The 27,460-nt window shown below is 37.2% G+C and overlaps 1 protein-coding gene across 5 annotated transcripts in view; it reads right to left on the reverse strand.

The window, feature by feature from the left end:
* Nucleotides 1-2,095: 2,095 nt before the first annotated feature.
* Nucleotides 2,096-27,460, reverse strand: part of PRR16 (proline rich 16) — a 157,005-nt gene continuing 131,640 nt past the window's right edge. For 2 of the 5 annotated variants that reach the window (XR_004237536.1, XR_004237539.1), the window contains exons 3-5: nucleotides 12,225-27,157; nucleotides 8,072-9,972; nucleotides 2,096-7,551 (exon numbers count right to left, since the gene is read on the reverse strand). The gene's annotated coding sequence lies outside the window, so the exon portion shown is untranslated. The remainder of the gene's footprint in view (nucleotides 7,552-8,071; nucleotides 9,973-12,224; nucleotides 27,158-27,460) is intronic. The other 3 variants (XR_004237537.1, XM_032096331.1, XR_004237538.1) reach the window with 2 other exon arrangements.

Raw genomic sequence — 27,460 nt, forward strand, 5'->3', positions numbered from 1 at the left:
AAAATAAGTCTGTTAACACAAGACCATCCTGCAATACCTCCTTCTCAGTGAAAACAAGAGGGCATATGATCAACAGAAACAAATTCCCAGCAGATTAATTAAGTTAGTTTTATAATATCACAGTGACAACTGTAGTTTGAAAACAGAGGAATGAGCTAAGCAGAGGTCTCTTTTAGCAATATGAAAGCAGAGAGCATTATAGAGAAACTGGTGAGAAAGCAAGCATTTGTTCTAAAAATAGGTAGATGAAAAACAATTTTAAAACCAAATGTATTGTCCTATTTCATCAATGCTACCACAACTGAGTGATACTCAGATATAATAAATAAGTAATAAATATTTTGCTCACTGATTTATTATAAACAGAAATTTACTCACTTTTGTAGCTACAACAACTTAAAAACATTTTTCTCTAGGAAAAAGATCTTATTATACAATTATTTTCCCACAATCTATTTATTGCTATTGTAAAATCTGTTTAAATGGAAACAAATAATAGGCTAAATCAAATAAATTCTATTGCATTCCACATTACATATAGATTTTGGTTCATTTATAATCTTAGATGGTCTAGCAATTTAGTTTTCAAAAGTTTTAAATTCTATTGACTAGGTCTTCTAGTAATACATTCTAGGTATCAATCTTTCTAACAAAATAAAGTGTCAAAGTCTCCAATATAAATAATGTGTTTGTCATATGCCCAATTGCTGTCAGTTTGGTGGAAGTGTGTAAAAACTCTCCAGTTATTCAAATGTAGGGAATTCAAAGGGAGCTTGGCCAATAAACATGGGGCTCAGATTCTCAAATTCTAAGCTTCTCATATTGATTGTGCAGATGGTTTCCATTCCCAACTTGCAATGCAACCATATTTATTGGTAAAGGATATTTACTCCAGTGATAAAGGTAAGGAAACAAACAAACAGACACATAAGCTTATTTTAAAGAAATATGTAATCAGCATTAGTCAAAAGATTGCAGGTTTTTATAATTTGGGATGTTTTACTTGCTGAAACATTAATCTCTCACTTGACATTAGTCTTCTTAATTACTACACATGCCTATTTAAATCTCAGTAGCTAAACCTCAATGTAACAAGTTACTGAACTAATACATTGATGAATTTTTAATAATGACATAACTTCCAGAACATCATCCCTTACCTGTCATGGATTTTTTTTTTTTTCTGCTTTCCATATGAAAACTCTTGGCTGATTTTGCTAATTTGCTTGTGCCTCTATAAAGTACACAATACACATTGCAAAAGCAGAATTTTCTGCCCACTGGTTTCAGTTTATGTAAGTGGAATACCTGGGCACAAAAGCAGCTGACAGTGATCCAGAACACACATGTAGAAATTCATCTTCATGATACTCACCCTGACACCAATGGATCTTCACTGAGGCAAAATTAGGATCACTTAATTTCACAACTCTCAATTACTATTTTTGCTTTTCTTTTCACAGCCCCTAAGTCCCATAAACTTTCAGCATATGCAATGTGTTGAGTGAAAAGAGTTCCATAGCTTCCCTCCATACTGCTTAAATAAACACTTTTGTGTTATTTTTGAGCTTCCCAGTGGCTAACTTTGTTTGATGTTCCCTACCCCTGCACACTTGATGCCATTCATGATCTTGTCACCCTACTTCTCTCTCACCTTTGTTGAGCAGAATAATCATTGCCTGCTGTCACTTCATTGACAAATCTAATTGTACCATTTAATTTTTCTACATTTTCATTCATTTCATTCATTCTCTGAAGCTTCTTCAGGTTTTTTTAGTTTGTTTGTTTTCCAGTCATGGAACTGGATATAGTATTTAAAAAGTTAAATATCATGGCTTACTGCATATCTATTGATTGATACAATGATGTATTTAATGTTCTCTTATTTTCTCTGCTGCTTTCCTAATAATTGTTAGCTGCGTACTTGCATTTTTTCTGACCTCCTAAGCACAAGACCAAAATTTTCATAGAAAGATTTAACTGCTAAATATAATGCTAAGTGAAATATGTAAAAAATAAAAGTGTTTTCATATCAGTTTACATTTATCTTCACTGAATTTAATTTTAAATTTTAATAACCAGACATTCAGGCCACTCCTATTTAACACCTTTAATAACTTAGTATGATCACCAAATTTACCAAATAATGATACACTACTTTTCCAGCATATTCACATGTTCAAATATATTTTGAGACACATGGACCCCAGTATATGTCCCATAGAACTTCACTCTTGGGCTCTGTAACCCTGTGAAAACTGACCAAAATATTCGTATCTTCTCCAATATTTTACAATCTTTTATGAATGCAGGAACTTTCCTCTTAGCCAGCTGCAGTTTCCTCTGTGTTTTCTCTTAGCCATCTGTGCACTTTCCTGCAGTGTTTGGTAATATTGACACTGTTAGATGCATTCTAGTTCTTTTTAAAAAGGTATTTATTATGGTTTGAACCATTTTGCCCAGTACTGATTTAATGGCCTTAACTCTTTCAATCTAAAACTGGCAACATAGTTGCCATAATCTCACATCTCAAAAGCTATCAAAATAGCTTTAAAGAATGCATCACAGGTACCATTGGGCTATTTCATCCCTGAGTGTCTTTAAAAAACTTAGGTGTACATCCCTTCATTTTGTTTTGTACCACCTCGAACTGAAAAAGCATGACTTCATATGAGCTCCCCCACAAAAATTAAGGTGTCAGAATCTACAAAAGTCCTTCTACAGCACAAGCAGAATTAAAGCGTTACAATTTTGTTCCTACAGCTTCTTCTAAGTGCTTCTCTTTTCCTTGATTATCTTTCAGCAGTACAGACAGTCTCTCAGACTTGCCTCTGCTCTTTTGTAGAAACAGAATTTCTTAATTCTTGTTTCTTTCAACTATTTCAGTTGAGAAATCTCTTAAGAGAATCTTGGAATTATTTTGATTAACCTTGATGTGGGTTTGCTGTTTGTTTTTTTTTAATTTACATTTAGTCTTAAGAAGCTTACAGTCCTCACATTTTCTTTAAAAATCTCCATCAATCTGAAGGATGTCTTGCCCTCAGTAGCCTGATACCCTGCTGATTAGCCATGTGGTTTCCCTTTTACCCTTTCTCAAGCCTTTCTAGCTAAGCAGAATGTATTTGTTCTCTGCCTTCAATAATACCTTAAATAGTCTCTGTGCCATCTGCCATGACTTGACCCTCTTAGTGACCCTCTTAGTATTCCTTCCAGATTCTCCTGAAGCTCTTGTTTATAATTGTCCTTTCTGAAGTTCACCCCAGCTGTGGGGAGATTTCATGGCTTCTTAGCAGCCCTGCAAGGATACTGAATCTAGAGAGAGAAGTAATTTGAACAACATCCACCTGGCTTTTGCTTCCTCTCTCATCTTTTAACTGTCCAGTCCACAAAAATTACTAATTTAGTCTCAGCAGTCCTCTAAGTAATCTTACTGCAAAGTATGTGTCACTCTGTCCAACCTAATTTTCTCTCTAAGATCCAGTCTTAGTAACAGCCTCCTGCCTTCAGGGAAGCTCCAGGGCAGACTGATGGCTGTCCTTCATCCACCCCTCCTTAGACAATATCCGACCACTATCTTGTGGTCAGGTTTTATTAACAGCATCATTGCCTTGCTATGTACCCAGCACATCACTGATCAGAGAAAAAAATCTGTCCCTTGGGGATACTCACAACATGTGGCACTTGGGGCAACCGTATCAGGAGAGAGACACTTTCATAAGATCCTGGTGATCACCGGTTTTTGTAATCCTTTTCTTCCACTCCACAAAAGAGCTATTTTAAAATACCCCTATTTTCCTCATGAACGATGGTAATCCTTGTCTGTTAAAAATTCAAGTGCTGAAATCATGTCTTGTAGACACGTCCAGAACTGTCAGCATTTTGTTTCACACACCTCACCATTTCAAGCCTATTGGCCGCTTCAGGTGGCTTTTCAGATGCCAGCTAATGAAACAATGCAGGATTACTCTAGAACTATTTCTGTACGCACTCCTTAAATGCATGACACATAAACCTACAAAAGGACCCATCCGTCACTGTAAGTTGAAAAAATTCTGCTGGTCCTGTCAGTATGCTTGGATGAACATAATGGAAATAACACAGTTTTTTTGCTGTTTAATGAGATAATCCAATTGTTTCCTCTGGTTTTAAACTATGAAAAAGCATTTCAGTGTTAATTATTTGCCAACAATTTCTGAAATTGTGTGTTGAAATGCTGTGTCATGGGAGTTTCTGCACAATACACAGATATCATCTCAATTTATATCCAATATTGAACACTTATCTAAAGATTTAATTTAAATCTACAAAAATCAAGCAATGTGGATTTCTCCCAGTGACACTGGTAGTAAAATAAGGCATGGTACATGACATCGAATGAGTGTGAACACACACTGAAATTTACTTTCCAGCAAGAAGTCCCAGTAAAGCAAAGGTGCAAATAACAGCATGTGATTGATGAGAACTAGGGTTTGCAGTGTTATCTTCCAATTACATTTGTCACTTAAATTATACCAACATGTTGGTATCTGTTCATCATTTTTGCATTGCACACATTATATAAAACCACTCCTGGGACCAAGTAATTATTTTTCATATGTCATATATTTTTTCTGAAGAAAACTGTGCATTGTTTCAGGTGGGTTTTGTGCAACAAAATTTTTACACACAAGCTGATTTAGAACTCAGCATAGCAGAAAAGTATTTGCAAGTAGTAACAATTAATTCCACTGGATTTTTATTGGGCTATTTTCAGATACAGATGAATGCATTTTGTTCACAAAAATAAGAGATTTTCCAAGCATTATTATTAGGCAATAATTAAAGTGTTCAAATTATCATTCTGAAATTTTCTAATTGTTTCAATAATGTTGTCCCTTCCTTAAACAACTGAACACTTCTCTCAAAGAACAAGCTCTCCAATTTTAAAATACATTTTATCCAAAAAGGGAGGAAAACCAAGCCAATGCCTGTTGTGTGTCCAAATAAGTTACTCTAATGACACAGAAATGACATCACAGTAAGAACACTATAAGCCAAAAGCTAAATTGTGTGTGAACAAAACACAGCCATCATTCTTTAACAAATACAAAGTTTTCATTTATCCATTGCACCAAAGGAAATTGACCACTAACTTTCATGAAAAGAGTCAAATCATAAGATCATCGCTATTTTTACCAAATGAGGGAATCTAACATAAACTTATTTAATTTTCCGATTTCCTGACAAACTTCAAAAGCTGTTTATGGCTTCAGAGTCACAAGCAAAGACAGAGCTCAGGTCTTTCACCAAGAAATACAGTAACATGAGCATCTTTTGCAGTAACAGGACTTGTGGCACTTACTTCAGCAGAGTTGGCATTTCATTCATGAGCAAGTAAGGGTGCCATGCGTGCACACACACACGAACATACACGCATAACACTTGTTAGCACATTAGAGCAGAACAACAAATTTTTAGGATATCTGCCCTTCACAAAGTTAACCCACAGAATTTTTTTATTAATTTTTGTTGTTGAAATGTAATTTTTCTGTTAGTGAGCACTTAAATAGTTCCATAAAGCAATGATCTGAAAGAAAAGCCTACTCAACTTTATAAATCAGATACATATAACTGGATTTAAGATGAATGATTTAAGTGAAGTGGGAACCAAATGCACTAGTTTTCTCTTAAAATTACACATAGGCTAATGGACTAAGAGAAAAAAGGAAAAAATATTTTTATTCAAAACAGCTCTAGCATTGAAATGTTCAATAACTCTACAACAAAACACTGCATTAGATGGATAACAATGACTATTCTTAACTGTAAACTGTAGATTGTTCCAAGAAACAACCTATTATTCTGTAGCTTTTCAAATTAGAGAAATAGTATCAAATTCAAGATCTTGTCAGTATGCCAAAACAAACAAAACACCAAACAAAAACCTTAGCACACACGCACCCCAGAAAAACCCAACCCCCCAAATGACTAAACCAGTTTTTGAGTAAAATGAGACAGGTGGCAAAAGGTCTCTGTATAATTTGGGAAACCACCATTATTTGACTACATTCATTTCATTCTTAAACATCCAAATTTTCACTTACTAAAACTTACTGATAATAAAAACCCTATCCCATTATATATTTAATTTCATCCTGTGGATATTAAAATAAACTATGTTCTGAAATTAAGAGTTAAAATACCTCCTTTTGTTTTCCATACATATTTGCCTATATAAATATACTTCATCATTTTACAAATTACAGTATTTATATTAAAGCTTTCATTCAGCAAATCATTACAGCTTAACAAAGAACAAACAATTCCTGTGTTTTGGTTCTGTCTTTAAATCACTTTTGGAGATAATGAAAACCAGCCAAAATGAGTGACTGCAAATAATACAAACAACATATTTATTTAGAAAAATAAACTGAAAATGTTGCTTGTCTAGATTTCTCCACGAAGTATAGACAAATGGCTAGAAAAATTTTATGTCAAGTACATATTACAAATGACTTCTTTAGCAGTAACTGGGACCAAATGTCAATGTTCAATAGGAACATTTTTTGATGTATAATTCAATAGACTAAATTTCTTGGCTGCTAATATGATAAAAAAAAATGGATGCTATTAAAAAAGATTGTATCCCCTTTTTAAATACACCTTATCATGTTTCTGCTTTTTCATATATATACATATGTATATATGTATGTATATGCATGTATTTATTTCATCCCAAGAAAGGACCATAGTCCTTTCTGTGAAGAGATCCCCATAGTGAAAGAGAGCATAACTGTCTTTCTTCAGCTCTAACTTTTTAATTCCTTTTGGAGCCCTGGCAAAGTATAGCTTGTTATGGTCAAAAATCTCCTGGGGCCATCTGTGCAAATGGTGGCACACATCATTACCCTGAATGGAAGTGACAGTGCAAATACTAGAAGTGCATCAAGATGCAATCTCTAAGAGCGGAACTTCCTCAAAGTTGGGTGGAGGACAGGAGACAGCGTCCTTTTAAGTGACTGAACTTCACTTATGCCCTGTTCCTGTATGGCTTTGAATATATACAAGGGATGACAGAGGTGTTCTTCCCCACAGACAGTAACATTCCTCTGTTACAATAAATGTATTCATTTTCTGAAATTACGTAAGTGCTTTGTTTCTCCTTTTGGCTACATTTTGAAGTATTTGTTGATGCTGGCTGTACCCATAAAAAACTCATTTGGTACTCTGGTTGGTCAGCACAGAACTCTGGTGTCAGGCTTGGAGACAGCAGTTTCTGCAACGGGGCAAGACATTTAGTTCTCCTTTCCTTCTTTCCCACTGAATGGAATTTAAGGCTGTGGCTTTTGCCAGGACCCAGCTTGTAGCTGCCAGATCTGAGAAAGATGATTCAATGCAGATTACACTAGTGATCAGTTGTGCTCTGACTTGAAGGGTTTTTCCATTCTCCACTAAGGGTCAGGTTCCTGGTTACTTCTCAGATCTGGTCTGCAAGAAGTCACAATGATGGATCTGATATGCGAATTAATTGATGTGCCTCCAAATATAGACATTCCTTCAAGCCTGAAGGTGCTGTTAAAAAGAAAAGAAGGGCAAAGTTATAAAAGTGTTACTTTAAATAGACAAGTTAATAAACAAAACATAACTTTAAATTATCATTCCATTTTTCATGTAAGCAGGAGCTCAAAAAACGTTATTTTGAAACTTGATCTTTTATAGTTGCGCTTTATTATGTATACATAATACATAAATGGTTCTATGCTGGGGTAAATGGGTTAGCTTTGGTGTCTTTGAATTCACATTATTTACACCCCTTGTGAAATCTGGACTCTAATACTTGCTCATAAATTAAACAGAAACTGAAGTCAGCAGAAGTTCCCCACCTGACAAGTTTTCTAGTCACTGAAATACTATATAAAATTCTGATTTGAATCTTTCACGTGCCTTTTTGTGAAACTGTTTCAATTTGTATGAAACACTAATAATGCTGCAATCTAATGCTGAGGTTCACTGACTTACTGAGTTTTCCTAACTTTATTTATAAGGCAAGATAAAGCAGCAGCATCAAAAAAAGAGATCTTAGAATACTTACCTGATAGCTGGGAAAATAATTTGGGTTAAAGGATTAAATTCACACCTCCTGAGGAAAAGAATAACAACTTCCTCATCCAGTTTTGGTGGTTTACACCCAGAGGTACATACTTCAAGGAAGAGGAATATCACTTCTTTGCCATTAGTTTTGTGAATCTAGCCCCTCATTCACATTTCCTCTTATTTCTTATGGACTTGAACGATTTAAGCTGATAAAGATTGCCAAAGGGTAGGACGGAATTTCACTGTCAGACAAAAAAAAAGGAATCTGAATTTGATGTAATGTAAACCCTTTTAGTTTCTTTCCCCCACCACTCAATGAGAAAAGATAAAATATTTAGGGAAATTTATTTAACACTCAGACTTGTTACAGTGACCCAGTGTAACCCAATTGTCTCGCAAACATGGTATAACAAATCTGTGATACCACTGGCTTAGCAGGCAGTTTTTTTCCTAGTCAGTTATTCAGGGTTTGACTCACATTGTTAATGAAAAAGAAGAGTGTTCTAAACATCTGTTAGCAGCTTATTTTTAAACTGAAGACAATCTTCATATCAGTAAAAACACACAACACTTTCTCAGCTGTCACAGTTTCAAGCTTCAATTACATTTGGGCTAATGATTCCTGTATGTTATTACCTCATAAAAACCACCAAAAAAAGACAGTATTACTCTTGAATGCAGCTTAATTCTCAAGAACAGGATGAACGTAGTACAACTAACATAACCTTTAAAAGTAATAATGATAATAATACGAAAGAGATAACACAAATAGTATTTGTTGTCAGAAAACAGTTGTTCCTCAAACTTAGATTCTGAATACAGTAAAACACAATGCTGAGCACTGTAGACATGAAGAGCAGTATGGTTTTTTTCTTTACCTCTAGGTTGCAATTCATAAACATAGACAATATCAGGCTGTTGTGGTTTAATCCCAGTCAGCAACTACATAACATGCAGTTGCTCCATCACCCCCCCACACACAGTGGGTGGGATAGGAGAACTGGAGAAAAAAAGGAAAAACCTGAATAAAATTAAAATATTACAATAGTAATAATGCCGATAACAAAATCAATTGTAATAAAAGGGAGACTACAAAAAAAAAGAGAGAAATAAAGCCCACGAAGACAAGTGATACACAATTCAATTGCTCACCACCTGCTGACTGATGTCCCGCCTGTCCACAAGACAAATCAGCAGCTCCCACCCAACTCCCCCCAGTTTATTGCACATGAATTTATGGTGTGGAATATCCCTTTAGCCAGACTGGGCCATCTCTCCTGGTTTTGCGCCCTCATGGCTTCTTATGCACTTCCTCACTGGTAAAGCAGAGGAAGCTGAAAAGTCCCCGGCTTAGGGTAAGCACCACCCAGCAACAACTGAAACACCGCTGTGTTACTCAACATTATTCTCATACCAAATCCAAAACAATACTAAGAAGAAAATTAACTCCATCCCAACCAATCCCAGGATGATTGCTTACAAAACCAGGAAGTGATTTATTGAGTATACCTGAATTTCTCCAGCATCTCTGTCACTCAGTTGTCAACCCACACAATTCAATTCATTCCAAGTCATACAACCATGTGACATCCACTCTCATTTCACCAACATTCTATCAAGGAAGAAATGACTGCTTTTTTTTCTTTACAATACCTGTGCTAAAGAGCAAAATCTATGAAAATATTTTGCACCTTTCCACATTAATAAAGAGTTTGTTCAAATTAAAAATTATGGTTAAACTTGCTAAGTGGAAAATTCATTAGGTAACAACGCCTGCATTAAAAAAACAGCTGTTCCTCTTGCTATCTCCTCCAAAAATCCATAATAGCAAACCATTATTGTACACATGAAGAAGTGAGCAGCAAGAGAAAAAAGGCCAGTCACTGAAAAAAAAAGTGCCTACTTGTTGCAGTGGGGATCCTGCAACACGCATATATCAAACCAGGAGTCCCGTGGAAAGGAAATATATACGGACAGACAGATTCTTGCTAGATGTTTCAGAGGTGTTTATTTCTCCAGCCGCATGGCCGGAGCTCTGCCGAGGAACTGTTCCAGTCACGGGACCAAGGGTCCTTCTGCCCGCGCAGGGAACACAAACCAACCCATGGGAACGAGGCTGAGCAGGGGCAGGGAAACCCCGTGTCTGTGCCCTCAGGGCCCCTCTCCCAGGGCTCCATGGCAGGGGAGGGACCCCAACACCTAACCCGTTTTATTTTAATAAAAGGAGAATGAAAACAACTGGATAAACATAACAAGAACAGTTTCAAGACAAAACAAGCCACCCTCCTGAGTCTTTAAATGTCCAATCAGATTCTGTGGAACATCTTAGGGCTGACAGAAGGGAGACAGAATTCTCTGAGCATGCTTTGTGGGGAAACTGAGGCAGGAGAGGGTTTAACTTCTTCCCTCCCCCTTTTCATCCCCCACTCGGCATTGGAAAGGGATTTTTGGGGAAACAATTGGCAAAAGCATGGTTTTGTGAGGGAAACCATGGGTGAAAAAACGGATTGGGAATACACTGGGGGTAATAGGACATAGGGTAAAAGGGAAAGGTGGGATTAGGAAAGAGAAACTGTAGGGGGGGCTTACAATGGAGATATTGTCTAACATGACTACGATTTTTTGCATATATACTGCCTTTTACAGAAACACCATCAGGCCCAGTGACCTGCGATGCTTGTAACCCTTTTCTCCCTAGTACAATATTAAATTCCACCACCTCTCCATCTCCCAAGCTTGGGATGCATTTTTCAGGGTTATTCTTTTTAATAGCAGTTCTATGCACGAATATGTCTTGCTGGTTGTCACACCTTGTTATAAAACCATAATTTTGCTTAACATTATACCATTTTACTATCCCTAAGGTCTTAGTTACTATGATCTTTTCCTTTTTCCAAGTGGCTGCTGTTTTCTGTCTCGCTGCGTCTTTGCTCTCTCTTTCGGTCGCTCCCGTGTTGGAATTGTCGGGGCTGCTCGTGCCTGCGTGCTCTTCCCGGGGTCGCGTTCGGGGCTGCGCGGGCCGGGCCGGGCCGCACCGCTCAGTTCTCCGTGCGTCGCCTCCTCTGGTCGCAGCTTCGCTGCCGCTGCCGGGCGCTGCACCCACGTCTCGGCCGGGCCCCCGAGCGATGACCCCCCCGCGCCCTGCTCCAGCGCGCGTCTCGGCTGGGCGCGGCTCCGTTCCACCGGCACCGCCGCCAGCCGCCGCCTGCGCGCCGCCTCTCTCGGCCGGGCGTTCCCAGGGCTCGCTCCACCACGCGCTGCGCGGGGCCGTGCGGGCACCGCCGGGTCCCGCCGCGCCTCGCTCCGCCACAGACACTGCGGCTCGCGTGGCTCCGCCCGCACGCGGGAACTGCCTCGCTGCTGCTCGGAGAGTGCTCGGTGCACGTGGCCTGGGCCGCACGGTCCCTGCGCCAGGCTTCCCTTCGCCAGGACACAGCTGACATTGCTCAACAGTCTCGGTAACTAAATAATATTCACGAAAATATTCTTCCATCAGCATATATTTTGACTCCAGTATTAACTGTGTCCAAACGGTTTTCCAAAAGCCCTTGGTAAGAATTAAATCCCAAGAAACATAGAAAAAGTTCTTAAACAACCATGCCAGGAAGTGTTTCAGTTCTTTTTGAGCTTGAATCAAGCTAAAATTTACAAATCGTTGTTCAAGAATCGTTTTAAGTTTAAGATAAATGTCCATATGCGGCTCGGAGAGCCAAGAGTCTTCCCACTGTTCCTCCATAGTTTAGATACGGAATAGCAAAGCAAAACCAAGAAGAGGAATCCAAAGTTTCCAGGGTTTACTCACACAAATCAGTCGCTTAGGGATCGGGGATCGTTCTGCTCACAATTCTCCACCATTTGTTGCAGTGGGGATCCTGCAACACGCATATACCAAACCAGGAGTCCCGTGGAAAGGAAATATATATGGACAGACAGATTCTTGCTAGATGTTTCAGAGATGTTTATTTCTCCAGCCGCATGGCCGGAGCTCTGCCGAGGAACTGTTCCAGTCACGGGACCAAGGGTCCTTCTGGCCGCGCAGGGAACACAAACCAACCCATGGGAACGAGGCTGAGCAGGGGCAGGGAAGCCCCGTGCCTGTGCCCTCAGGGCCCCTCTCCCAGGGCTACACGGCAGGGGAGGGACCCCAACACCTACTAATTACAGATTCCTATCCTGAACTGTCTAGTTTTTAATCCTATGGTCTGTACTATTTTTGATAGCAAGGCTGTCTATTCATATCTCTATATTTAATTCATCATTATAAAATCACTGCGTTACACCATACCTTGCCAATAACCTCATAGTAAACAACCCCTGACCTTATTAGTCATTATTACAGAGCTAGAGCTCAGACAATTTGCAGGAGACCATTTTGTTCACTCACATCCCTTCTCCTTTTCAGTACTTTGGCAGCATCACCATGACATTCTCTTCCTTCTACAGCACCAGTACTAAGTCCCAAAAGCCGAAGAATCAATGCCGCTGTTCTCCCCATTCACAACCAGATAACTACTCTTCTGTAATAAAAAACAATTTTACTTCTCTGCATGTATTACCTGAAAACCATCTATGTCCTTCTGCTTGGTTCTGTTTGTCACAGTCTTCTTAAAAACTGAGAGTGAATCTATCCCATCTACAACAACATCCTCCTTCTCATCATGGCCCATGACCATACTGTCTCTGGACAAATTGCTATGCAGAACCCTGTGGGTGGAAAATGTTAAGGGAAAAGGCTAGTGAGGGAAGCATCCTTTCAGCCTCAGACCTATGAAATGGCTACCCCCATTCTCAGATACAGAGAAACCACTGCATTTATTGGTCTTTAAATAAAGAGTGGCATGACTGGAAGACACCAAGAAAATTATAGCGAAGACAGCATCGACTTTGAACTGGTATGTGCAGTGATGATGCCAATGGTCACAGAAAGGAATACTTTTAGTGTGGCTTTCTATGCTGGGCCTAGTGCCCTTTATCAAGAAAAAAGGAGAAAACAACTAGGAAATGCACTTCATGATCAGCTGAGTAAGGGAGATTTACAGGATTTATAGTAAGCCATGTAATTTACACATCATTTTAAGAGTCTGGTAAAAGCACCTGAAAGACTAGCCTAAATAAAACCTTCATTATTTGGGCTATTTTAGCCCAGACAATATAATTTGGACATTACCTGCCTTAAGTACACTGCAAGTCAAAGCACATTCCAAGACATTAGTTGTACTCACATATTTAGGAGTACAACAAAATTCTTACAGAAAAAAAAAATTACAAAAAATCATATAGTAATAAGTCTTCCTAAACACAGTGCAGATATCTTCTAGATATTATTTAAATACTAATGGCATCTGTTAAGCTGTCTGTTATATAAATTATTTACTTATTCCTGAAAGATACAGAAATGTTAAGATCCAGACATAGACTATTTTATTTATATTATCTTAAACCTTTTGCTCTTTTGGATAAGAATAATTACTATACTAATTCCCTCAACAGAAGAATTACTAAAAGTAAAGGAAATGCTTCTCTAAAGTTTTGGGGATTTTTGTTGGTTTCTATTGTCCAAGAAATCCCTACCATGATACCTGTTGAGACATCTTTTTCTGTAAAAACTAAAACACTTAAATCTAAACAACACAGGATGTTAACAAATCCACCACCACACTTCTTTGTAATTATTCCTACTTTTTTCCTCAGAAGCTTCAGAAAACTTATTTACATGTGATTGCCCATCCCACTGTTTCAATCCACAAATAATTTATTTTCCAGGGAGCAAACAAGAAATCCTAGTTGCTTATGGGAAGTTTATCTTTCAAAGCTTTGGAAGAGATTGAAAATAGCATGGAAAATGAAAATATTTACACATTACAAATTAAATGTACACATTTTCCTTTTCTTCTTTACACACTACAATACATTTATGCATTGACAGAATGTATTAACTTCTACAATGGTTTTCTTGTGATCTCACTAGCCTCTCCTAGCAACACTTCCTCAATGAGATAATAAAGTTCTTTGTCGTGCTAGTTTTGCTATCTCCAGAGCTTTCCTCATACATAGTTCTACAAAGATAACCCTGAATAGGAACCCGTAAATTATGTCAGACAGTATATGATAAAAATGTTTACTAAATACAGTTATCCAACTGAACTCAAACTGCTTAAGTATTCTATTTGTAGATGCTTACTATCTTTGTCTGCTGGCACAACAAAATTAAGATCACCAGAACATAGGCTCTGAGAGCTACTGTGATTTTTTATAGCGAGACGCACGCAGTCAATGTCAGATGCAATGTGCTTATCAATATATAAAACTCATAAAACCTCCTGTTTATTACTTATGAACTACTGGCCAAATTAATGTGGTGCTTGTCCCAATCAGGTCCCAGACAATTCAGATTTGAGAGAAGTAATTTGTAGGACCTACAACATGCAATCAACCCTTTCATTTTTTGGGGTTTTTTTGTTTGATTCCACTAGTTTCCAATATAGCTGATATCTAAGCAACCAAAGTCACCAGGTGACAGGTACCAGGTATCTTGACATCATAGGAGTCAATAGCTTACAGTAGGGGTTGCCATGATGAATGCAAAAAATGTCGAAACTCCAACTAAAAAAATGCTAAGAGGGAAAAGAATGGCACTGGAAAAAGTCCTAGTGATGTATCCTGGGAACACCTGGCAGTTTTGTTCACTGATCAGAAGAACCACACCTCTTAAAAGAAGCACACATGAATTTTGAGTAGTAGGTATAGGAGGCACAGAAAGCATATATAAACTAGCATTTTTAAAATTCCTCAGATATACTTTTGGCAGTGACAATACCTTTCTGTTTACCACTTTCAAATTTTAGAAACATTTTGACCAGGTCATTTTTCTGGACATTCTTTTGATTTGCCTTTTTGGTCCCTTAGGTGTCGGAAATCTGTTTTGGTGATAACGTAACACATATTTTTAAGGTAGAATTGGTTATGTCAAGTGTGAATACAGTCCTGGGAAGCTTATTTACTTTCTCATGATTTTTTTGATATCTTACGTTACATCTTTCATGAGAAAAGTACTCACAAATATTTCTGGGAGGGTGCTTTTGATTCATTTTGTCTCTCGGATAGGTTTACCAACTCCCCAAAAATTATTTTCTCAAAAAATCATCTTGTACTTAACTAACATGAAGAGAAAAAGAAAGAAATTATCAAGAAGATGAAATCAGCTTTCTCTTTGTACTAGAGTATAAAATTTGATCTATGCATTTCATTTCAAAGTAAGAAGCTATAGCTTGTCCCAATATTCATTTGCAGACAGACTTGCAGGCTTCTGATGTAGACTTGCTTAAAAAGCAAGTCTAAATACACATAAATGCTTGCTTATAAATTGTTGTAATAGAATATATATGCAGATATGTAAATATAAACATTTAGATGTATATTTATGCATTATTTATGTGTCTTTTGTATTTGTATACATAGAATGTACATATAGATATATTAATTCTCTCTTTCTTCCACTCCTTTGGGCTAGATGCAGGACAGATCTTGGGCAATATCCAGGAGACTGCAAGCAGTTAGTTTGCAAGGCCACATCCACAGCCACGGCTCAAGTGGCCACTACAGTTGTACCAACAGCAGTGACCCATGTGAGAATTAGACTGAGTGGGTCTCTCTCTACAGAAGCAGTCACACTGCAGCTTAGTTTCATCCCTAGAAGATATATCCTAATGATAATATGGAAATTAATGTGAACTGACAAACACTTTAATGTCTGGGGGTGGCTCTTCAACAGGAGATATCAATTGTTTAGCTATAAGTTCATTTAATATGAAAAGTACTTGAGCTTTACTTTATGAGGGGGTTACTGAAATAATTTGTACCATGTGCTCAGTAGACAATAATCAAACCATAAAGCCAGTCTTGCATATGAGGCACTTCACTCTATAAAAGAAAATTTGCCTGCATTTCTGATTCGGTTGCAGTTTTTTTTTTTTTTTGAGATCCAAGCAATAATTTTAATCAACATGTTACAAGTTAGCATTTTATTTCACTCTGTCCTTTTCAAGTTCTATAAATTTCTGCTTATTTTCAGAAGTAAATACTCTGAAATATTGAACGTACAAGTCAAAACACTACAAAACAAAAAATAAAGAGTTTTGATGCTTGTTGAGGTTTGGCCACACTTGTGAAATGAATAAACCCTACATTGCTAGTGGTGAACAAGAACTTGTTTATTCACTGTCCTTCCCTGAGTATGCAGGGATGCAGATGAATGTCTACCTAAACCTGCGGCATACTGCTGCTTTCCCAAATTAAGGCTGGGTATCTGAGATGCTCCAAGGGAATCTCCTATGGTCCACGGAACACACCAATTCATTCTCACTGCATTTATTTTACATAAGAGCTATCTAATATGGGATACTATTTTCATCTTTCTGCCCTTATTTTTGCCCTCCTTTTCATGCTGAGTCAAAGCAGATTTCCTTAATTAGTCTGGATGCATATCTGTGTCAACTAGAGGTATAAAAAAGATCAGTAAAAGAAAACAATGCAAAAGACAGCTAAGTCCGTAATGTATGCATCATTTTAATTTGAATGATTAGTGAAATATAGCTGGTAACACACTTGGGGAGTTGGTTACAAAGTCTGTCTATCTAGTTTAACATGTGCAATATCAGAGGAAGCAAACATTGAAACAAAACCATCAAGGACGAAACAGGTTTGCATTTGCAATTACTACCAAAGTATGTCACATCCAGTATCTAGTGCTGGGGAGTGTTTTATCAGTTCCGCACCTATTACCTCTTTAATTAATCTGAGGACCTTGCCATCATTGCCTTCCAGCTCTTGGCAGAAAGTAAAAAAGACGGAAGGTCTGACATGCGAGAGAAGACACCAGCATCCCATACCCCATGTATTTTTTCTGTAAAAATTCAGATTTCCTGTAGCTTACTTTTAAAACAGTCAGTTCCTGGAGCTGACTATGTAACAGAAAACAGAATGATAATTCGAATCTCTGTGAACCTAGACTCAATGAATAAAATAAATTACTTTGGTATACAGCATAATCCACATGACAAAGGAAAAAACCTTTTATCAGTCAATGAAAGGGACATTAGAATCATTACAACTGAAAGTTCACACAGAATAGTTAAGTGCTTTAAAGGACTTGCATCTGCTATTATTTAAAAACTTTTACATTTCAATTTTTAGATTTTAGAGGTTTTTGTATAATTACATGACTTAAAGTGACCTGTGAATGGTTTGAAAATCATTCTCCCCAGAGTACATCTTCCAGCTGACAGGTGTAACCTTTTCTCATTCATAGCGTGGAGCTAGGAAGGATAGAGGATAAGTGAGCTGGCAGCCCTCCATCTCCTTACTTTTTTAAAAAAATAACTATATGGGTGAAAAGAGACATGTACGAGACAATGTAACTATCAATATTTCTGCCCTTTTTTTTTTACATTTACCGATCTTTCATTTGTTTCAAATTACTCAAATGATCCAGCAGCCTTGTAGGATTAGGGCTACTTTGTGAGCCAAAAGGACTTAAAAAACATCAGAAAAAGTCCATAAATTCTTTGATGCAGTTTTTCTGCAGTTTTCCTGTTGAGGGATGAAATAATTTGTGATTCTAGCTAACCACTCACAGTTCATTACCATGTGCTTTACAGGGTTTACTTTTTCCTTTATCATTTGGAACAAATATTTTGCCACAGAAGGAAAAGTATTAATTTCACTGACAGTAGATATATGGAGATTACTGAAATTACATTTTCCTGTTCTCCCTAAACATGCCAATGTGACTAAAGGCTCGCAATGATTCATTATTATTACTACTCATTATTATTCTGGTTAGTCAAAATACTCAAATTCAGTTCTTTTCTTTAAAAGGGGTTTCTGTGATATTGCTGGACACTGGGACCTTCTGTCTTTGTTGTTAGGAATTTTTAGCTACTAGAAATTATTGAGCAGATCACAGCTGAATCTTGGGCAGAAATCTATAAATGCAGTTGAGGCCCTGAGGCCAATGGATAGAGTTTACTACCAGTCCTCATGCTTCAACAGCCTATTGGAAGACTTCCCACCCACCAAACACAGCCCCTTTCCAGCACAAGGCAGAATAGAAAGGGTTCCGTCAACTGCTTGAGCCTTTCTGCACTGTGAAAGGAAAAAACTAAGCTTCTACACATTGATTTACCAAGACTTAACAAGTTACTTTCTCGAGCTCCCAAGGAAATCATCGTGTCAGGAAGAAACTGAATAGAAAATACAACAGAGACTGAATATATTTTCAGATTGGAAGGTGAAAAAAGATCAGGAAATTATTTGGTGTCTTTGTATGCATCGTACTTTCAGCAACAATGAAAGAAATCAACCTGGCATGACATTTACATTGAAGATATTTGAAAGTCTCCTTATAGAAAGCCTATATATTTTCCTGGAACGTTAACCTTGGAAAAAGCTCTAATTTTTGATTACTCTACTAGAACATATGTGCTTTCAGGATTAGAAAAATAAATCCAGGACTTTATAACTTTTGCAAATACACAATGATTCAATGCAAACTTTCCCTTTAAGGGGTCAACTTCTGTTTCAACAGCTCTTGCAAATACCTGTATATAAAACAAGAGATGGTCCTGTGCATCTCTCTTAAAATGTACTGATTAGCTTTCTTACCCACCATTTCAAACACAACAAAACATATGCAACAGACATCAAAAAGGCAGAAATAGCAGTTCATCAGAAATATCACTATTTATGTTCTTCTTAGGCATTCAGAATTATGCCTTTTAATTTATTTTGAGTAATCCTAGAAATGAGCTTCCAGAACTCCGTTATGTAGGTGTGATATAACACTGTTATATGTGTTACACATCACGTGACAGGAGCAAAAGAGGAAGGAAGGACTGCTGAATCCATAATTTGGACAATCCCCACTGTTCCAGTCATAATGCACTCTGTTTTGTTTTGGTTGTGGGTTTGGTTTTTCGGATTTTTTGTTAGTTTTTGTGTGTTTGTGTGTGTGCGTGTGTGCGTGCGCAAAGAACTGTGTTTTGGACAGCACAATGGAGAGGGGAAGTATTTACTAGAAATTCTTACCTGAATAAAATAGTAATGGAAAATAAAATGGCTTGGTGTTTCTCCTGCAAGCTCAAGAAGAGAACGTGTAGCTTTGGCCTGATTAAACTTTCTTCTGCAATTAATACTGAAAAATATATTATTCCTCACTATCACTTCCCCTTTCTAAAGTTATCTAAGCAACTCTTAATGATTAATGTCTAAAAGAGCATCTAAGTAAGAGCAATAAAGTATCTTTTAAGTGAAGAAAACTGGAACGGTTGCTTTTATGTCCAATCCTTGTATTTTTTAGCCACAAATATGGATAATAACCTGAATCATCTGTATCAATAACTGGAATGATATAGTTACTGCTTGCAAAGAAATCCTGAACTTTTAAATACATTCCTTAGATTAAAAAAAAAGGCATTAATTTGTAAGCATCACTGAAACTAAAGACGCTAAATTTACTTTTGTAAACTGTTTTACCTGTGCCATAGTGATTTTTCAATAAGAAAACAAGGAAACACAAAACCAGGAAGAAACATAAGAAGATCTTAGCATGTGAGCACTTATCACAACAGTAATTCAGAAGTCAGCTGAAAGCTCAGTGATGATGTAACAAAATCTTCATGTACCATATCAAAACTGCAAAATATATAATGGACAAATGACAAGCTGACAGCTCACTTCTGAAAAGCCTTTTTCCACAACACCACCAGACTCCATTTTGAGTGAAGTCTTACCACTCCTCCCACCAACACAGAGTGTGTGTTGAACAGTAAATTGCTAGATATATCCTTCTGAAATCTTCTATTAAAAGTCTCAGGGTAACTGTGAAGTTATTTTACTTTGAGAACCAAACTTTAGACTATTTTAGGGGATGTCTAAACTTACTCCAGGAGAGAATGGTTGAAAAGACACTCAGCTGCCTTTGTTGCTGCAATGAGTGTCAGGTAACTCCACTCATCCACAAGAGAATATGGGGGAGAGAAGTTAAAAAGTCAGAAGACTTCACCTCCTTTGTAGCTTGTGAGAAGTCAGCTTCTGGTGTGGGACCTGAGCAGGAAGGACATGAAGACAGAACATAGTGAGGTTTTTGCTAGTTGCTTATGGTTGTTGAGAAAGCAGGAAAGCTGGCACAAGGCATGACCTGGTTGGTGACCACATTTGCAGAAGCAGCAGCTCAGGGTCTGAAGGAGACCTGATGGGGAAACTGTGGGTAATGGGGAGGCTTTAGAGGGGATGCCCTGAATGAGTGCCCTTGGCAGTGCATACGTAACTGCTGGAAACACTGAAGACAGTGTGTTTGTGGAGGTTGCAAAAGAGAAATTCACTCCATCCTTCAGGCATAGGATACAGTAGATGAAAAATAGGATACTCTGTCCTTTCAGCATGATACTTACATTGCTTTTCCAAAATCCAACCATCATCTCAGTTCTCTCTCTTCTTTTGCAGCACCTTTCTTTACCAAAATCCCAAAGAAGCCATGAGCAGCTGAAGCCATACCACTACATACAGAAACACAGAGCATGCTTCAGACAGAGGGAAGCTGTGAGTTCAAAATGCCTCAGGCAGAGGAAGCAAGTCAATTTGGATTTCTCTTATCACTAGCAACAGAGGGCAAAAGAAAGGCAGTCTTAACAACCACCTCCTTCTCCAGCAATTTGTAAACCTAGCACATCTGTCCCATGCCTTATTTATGAGTGAATGAAAAACAGTTGGATTTGTGTCAGATAGAGTATCTAAATGCTGAAAGGAATGACAGATTTCAGTTTTTCATTCTGGCCATACAAATGCACAGTCCATGTTTACTTCCACTGTGAGTCAAAATTCACTGGCTTTCCTTAGAGTTATAACTAAAAGGATGGATACAAAGAAACCCTTTGGCCCTGCTGGCTTACATTACATAGAACAATGCCATCTCAGACGGTGAAAATATTGGAAAAGTAGAACTGACACTTTTTCTTTTTCTTTCTGACTTTTTGACCTCTTTTTCTTTGGACTCTAAGACCAGTACTGTGTTAACTATATTTCTCATGTTTCTAATTTCAAGAGAAATATTGCTGTAGAGCTACAGATAGCAACCAAAAACCTGAACCTTCTATCTTGCCTGTGGGCTGAAGTCAAATTATACACTAGTCAAAAAAGGGAATTATATGGTATGCAAGGATTTTCTACAGCAGAGATTAGAGGTGAATAATTCTTTCCATGTATTATTCTCCTTCCTTTACCCCAAAAATAGCTCCCATAAATAAGAAAGTTCAAAAACTGCAAACTGTTTAAGAGTTAGCTCAGCACTCTACTAACTGATAAGGATGCATCAGAAGCAGCTAAAATGAATATTGTGCTTTAGAAGTTTTAATTCAAATATAAGTCTTCTGCTGTTCAGATAGTAATTATTTTATAAATATGTGTACAGAAGCAATTGGTAATAATTTTATTTTTATTGCAGCAGTCCAATAGTAGCAGTACAAAAACTAAGTTGGATGATATTATCTCAGATAATTATTTTCCCCTTTAAAAAATAGGCAATCAGAAAAAAAGTAACATAAAGCTTTTTCAGAAGGATCATTATGCTCTTGATCTTGATCAAGACAGTACCAGAAAGTTCTCTCAGAAAGCCACAACATTAAACAGACAAAACCTCTTTGTTTAATAGAATTTTGAAACAAGGGCCTGTTAACTGAGACGGAATTAGAAGGAAAATCCAAGGCGGTTATTTATGTTTTTCTGTGTTCAGTAAAATGTAATTCCTGTTGTTGATTCCTATAACAATTTGCATGCTAATGATGGTTAAAAAAATTTAAATTTCTTATATAATTTTACAGCAATTACAAAAACTATGTTTAAAAGTCCCCTAAGGTGACATATTCTTAGCAAATTTAAAATCTGGCTTATATTCAGAAATTACACTTATTCATAAAAATATTGGATACCTTTCAGTACTTAAAAAAATGCATGGGTACTTAAAAACTAATTTTAAAAATCATCTGAAGTAATCATTGCTTAATGCTTTTACAATTGATTTTTTTATTTCATTCCTTCTGTCATACCTTATCAGTGATAAATTGATGGGTTTTGATGGAAGATATGGAAGTAAAATTTGTATTAACTGTATCATGCTGAATCATTTATGCTCCATGTGATATAGTGCAGATTGATTTCCACCTTTCAAATCAGCCCATAACACAGCAACTACATGAAAGGACACTGCACCTCTCTTTGGGTTGTTCCACTCTCTTCACTGTGGTGATGCCTAAGAATAGGTGAACACCTCCCCACCTACATAAGCCCTACACCTGGGCTGACAGTACAGCCTGGACCACAGGTGAGAGATCTGCAACAGCAAGAAACTAATCTACAAGAGCTGCAGACATAGCCTCACGGCAGAGATAGGGATGACTGGTACTGCCTCTTTGCAGCCCCCCAGACTGTGTCTGCACCACCACCACCACTGGGTGCAGACACAACAGCTGGCTGGGCATGGTGCTCCTGCCCTAACATCCTCTTGTATGCCACCTGCCTGGCAAGTCTCTACTGTGAGGGCAGGCTCACAACCAAGGTGCATGAATTCAGTATGATACATGCTTTTACTTGGGAAAATCACCATCCTAAAAATTCACAGACTTGACAGTGAGTAGCAGTTTTATTAGCAGTCATTTTATTTCTTCTGGTATTTACTGGAATACTACTATCAAGGCATTGTCTAATACAGGTGGAACTTGCTTCTTGAAAAAATGCAAATGTCCTCTCTGTGGAAATGTACACTCATAGCCTTGAAAACTTCTCAACACATTGACCCTTACTGCTACTGTTACATGACTGCTTTGAGTGACTAGAAGACACTCCAGTATTTCTGACCTTTTCCTAAAGGGTGACACTGTTATAAAACATTCATGTACAAATGGGCCTATCTGTCTCTCTGGACCTTAATACTTCCACAGGCATTTATGATCCTAACATTCTAATTCTTAGTCTAAACTTAGGTATTTTTCTCTTCATTGACATATCATACATATGAACTTGTCACACATGAAGGAGGCGATAACCTCAGAATGGACTGTTCCAGTCATGCAAACTTATGTAAATTTAGGTAATGTTGAAAGTATACTGAATTTCTCCCAACAAATGGAAATTTTTCTTTTTATTTTGCTAGACATCCAAGTCTAGTGGTCCTTTCTTCAATTTGTCAACCATACAAACGGTGCTTTCTGCATGGCTGCCCAGCCCTTTGCTCTTGCACTCTTCAATGCCCATTGATTGTTCTCACAAAGCTCCAGTGAGGAGGGCACGCTCCCTGCCTATCACATGCATGCACCTTCTTCCTACAAGTTTACATCACTAATGACTTAAAAAATTAAAACAGTCATCATTACACAGCCCAAAATTCACCTCTATTTTCTGTCATAGTTTCCTCTTCGTTATGAGTTCTCATGGATCTTTGGAAAAGTCATTGAGACTATCATCTAGCTTCTTCCTGCGGCTCCTGAGGAATTCCTCAGCCAATGCTGATCCTATGTGGGGTCAGCAGCTGATTTTCACTGAGAAACATGTTTTATTTAAGCATGTAAGATCTATTAGAAAACACTATGCTGAAAACACTATTGTTTTGTACAGCACAAGCATTACAATACAATGAATTTACAGTGTTTTTCATGGCTCAGTTCTATCTCAAAGGAAAAATAGATTTGTGGAAGAAAATTAGTTAAAACAGTTAAAAATAGTTTGTTTTCCTCTTTGATAAATTACATGCCCTGCTTCAATTTAAATAATGAAAAGAACAAGAGATATTGCTATGTCCAAGTACCATTCCTATAGAATATGGAATTTATATATGCATTTCACACTTAAAACCAACATACCTATAAAAATACATTGAAATAGTATTTCCAAGTCTCACTGGGTTTTTTTCCCTGTTTCTTTTCTAAAATACAAGGTTAATTAGCAGTAACAATGCAATTTGGCCCTGGTGTCAGATCTCACAGCATTAATTATTACAGAAAATACATAAAACAGTGTTACTCAAATCCTAATGCACAGGGGAGTTATTCATTAATTTTAAGAAGGTTTTAGCAAGGAATCCTAGGTTGAACATAAAAACTAAGATGAGATTTTAATGTCTCTACATCATTAACTACTTTAGGGTGTATTTCAAACTCATAAAGCTGTCCCATTTCATACCCACTGTAGAAATCACATAGCGGGCCAGAACTTTCTAAATAACTTATTTAATAATTTATTTATAGGATATCTAAATGCAAATAACTCCAAAGGATTGAAAAGTGTGAGTATCTAACCCAGTTAGATTAGGTAGGAAATGCTCACACTACTTAAAATTTCAATGTTTTAAACTTACTTTCTACAGCTTCATCTAGCCTACAGAGATTAATAGTAACATTTCAGAGTACTATTAAGGGGTATATTTTTCTTCATCCCTACTTAATTTCAATAAAACCTTTTGAATGCACAGCTAATCATTGCATTGATACATTTTAAAGGTGATATGAAGATAATGTAAGACTCTTCAAAGCAATTAGTAAAATTATTATGTTTGCTTAAGTCATCTACCTGGATTGAGTGTGAACAAAAGCCATTAGCCACCTTAAACTTTCTGGTAACCATATTTCTGTCTAGACATCATGCTTTTTACTGATGAGATTCCTGTAAAATACAAATTTCAACAAGCTGAAATGCAACCAACATATCTGAAGATAAGAATTTGTAGATCACACAAGATTCGTACTACCAGAAAGAATACATGAGCATACTAACATGTTTGTAGTCATCTTTAAATATTATCATTTGTGACCATCAGTACAGAGACTGCAAAAAAAAAAACCTTTGTCTTCATGTTTGACCTTAATCATTCACATTTTCATAACAGGAATTTTCTTAACAGATAATTTATTTATTTAAGCCTTATTATCCAGTTTTGATCATAACCACTGGGCTGAAATTGGTTTGTACTTATCCCAAATGCCTGTATTTTATACAGCTGGTGACATAATAGACCATGACTCTGAAAGATGTTCTGGGCTACAAACCACACATTTCTGTCTTCATTAGAGACACACTGGTGGCAGATAACATGTCACTTTTAACTAGCTCTCAGCTGAAAATGAATACTTCATTTTAAACTATTTTCTCAGTAACTGAAATTCTAGAAGTTTTTCCTCTAACAGACTTTTCCATAAGAACTCAGAAGTGGACTATCTGAAGTTCATTTCTTTTCTAGAATTCATTTCCTCCTGTGACCAGACTTGCTCTTAAATTCATCATCATTAACACTCCAAACCACTGGTAATACTGTTTTCTACCTGAGCCATCTGGTTCCAAGGGAAGGAAAACCTGTGTGCTATTCCCGTCCCTACTGGGGATCCTGCAATGAGAAAAATGTTAAATCATTTACGTGTGAACAACCATTCACTGTTTCTCCAACAAACCCACATATCGCGTAAAGGCAAAAAATATATCCTACAGCTTATTCTGAAGGAAACTACAAGATAAGCTTCTTGTTCAGGATGTGAGTACAGTCTGAGAGGTTTCTGGGCCCCACAGAGTTGAATGCCACAGCTATGAAAGATGTTGCACAGTATTTTCATGGTGATTTCTAATACAAAGTATTTCATAGAAAAATTCTCTGTTGAACTCGCCAACACAGCCTGCGGAGAGAAATCTCAGATACCCTTTAGACTTTAAGAGCACTCACCAGAGATATGAGCTGCAGAACCAGCCCCAGCAGTACCCATTTATCCCATCTTCTTGGAGGACCTTCTGGGAATAGACCGAATTTGTCAAGATTATATACCCTCATTTGGCTATGACATCAGCTGAAGGAAGTGATGCTTCTCTGAGCACCATCTTCCCCAAAACTCAGCATTCAGTTCCACTGAGCCAGGACAGCAAAGAATAAAAGACAAATGAGGTGACCACACTAGAACTATTACTGTTAATGCTATTAGAATTGTAGCTTGTAATATCACTATTAAGGAACAAACAGAATGCCCTCCACAGCAAAGTGAAAAGCTCGCACAGCAATGAAAAGCACACAACAAAGCTACATTTTGTGGAGTGGGGGAAATGGTAACTGTTGGGAAACTAAAATATAACGGAAGATGAAGAAAAAGCCTGCTTGGGCCAAACTGTATTTTGATTTGCATCATAAGTCTCTAGGACAGAATTTAATCTGACTGTACATATAAAAATAAAGGTGTAAACCAAGCAAAACAATTTTCATAGAATATGAAGTTCATATGCAGAACAAGAGTTCTCTTGGGTGAATATTTCTTAAGAAACACTGTTACACATACTAAACTAAAATTCCTAAGACACAAGATAATATATGGAAAGAAAATATCATATTTATCATGATTTTTACTTTGCTTTTATAGGTAGGTATCATCAGCCAACTGAAAGTATGATCTTTATTCTGTATATTCCATGCAAAGCAATTTCAACTAGACTATTACAAATATTCAAGAAATCACTTCCAGTAATACTGAACAGCAAGAAACATTTCCCTGTCAGAGTGAAACATGGCAAAATGAAAACGGAAATAATTAATTTTGGTTTTGTTCCTAAACACATCTGAAGTTTGCCAAAAGTTCTTAGGATTTCAGGTAGTGATGTGGTGCAAACCCACTAATTTACCTCAGAAGGATCATTTCAAGTTCACCTAGTCCTATGTAACATGCCATAAGTAAACCTGATAACACAGCTGCCCAGAAAAAAACCCCACAAATACAAAATTGTAACTTACTATCTTGAAAAGTCTGGTTTTAGTGACTACTGAATACTAGAGATGCTTTTACTCAATAAAAGCTGCAGTTTACAACCTAACATGTTTTGGGTTTTGTAAATAGGCAAAAGACATTTGCAGGGCTGAGTCACTTTGCCTTGCTGAAATTCACAGTTGGCTGGGATTCAGAAACAAACATTCTTGTTCATAATTTCTCTGTGAACATAGATTTTCATAGCAAAAACTGACCAGATCAAATCCACTTGAAGTGCTTGCCCTTTTTTTTCTTCTGTAATCCATCTAGAGAAGGCACACAGAAGAGAGAGGAAAGGGAGAGAGTTGAGAGATGAAAGTTGATTTTAATTTTTAAGATATCCTTCTAGTAGTGAGAAAAGCAATGTTTCTTTCCCTCCTGTGATTGGATTTTAACCCATCTTCTATTTAGAAGAAAACCATGATTCCAAATTACTCTGAGTATGAGATTTTTCCCCATTGCTTTTGCTGAAACTGTGCAACTTTTGCAGAGAATAATGCACAAGGCATTGAGAAAGAGACAGCATGACTGCAGTTAATTACTCACTATAGGCAGTGGGAGGATTCTGA

The sequence above is a fragment of the Corvus moneduloides genome, chromosome Z, assembly GCF_009650955.1.
Source record: "Corvus moneduloides isolate bCorMon1 chromosome Z, bCorMon1.pri, whole genome shotgun sequence".
NCBI lineage: Eukaryota > Metazoa > Chordata > Aves > Passeriformes > Corvidae > Corvus > Corvus moneduloides.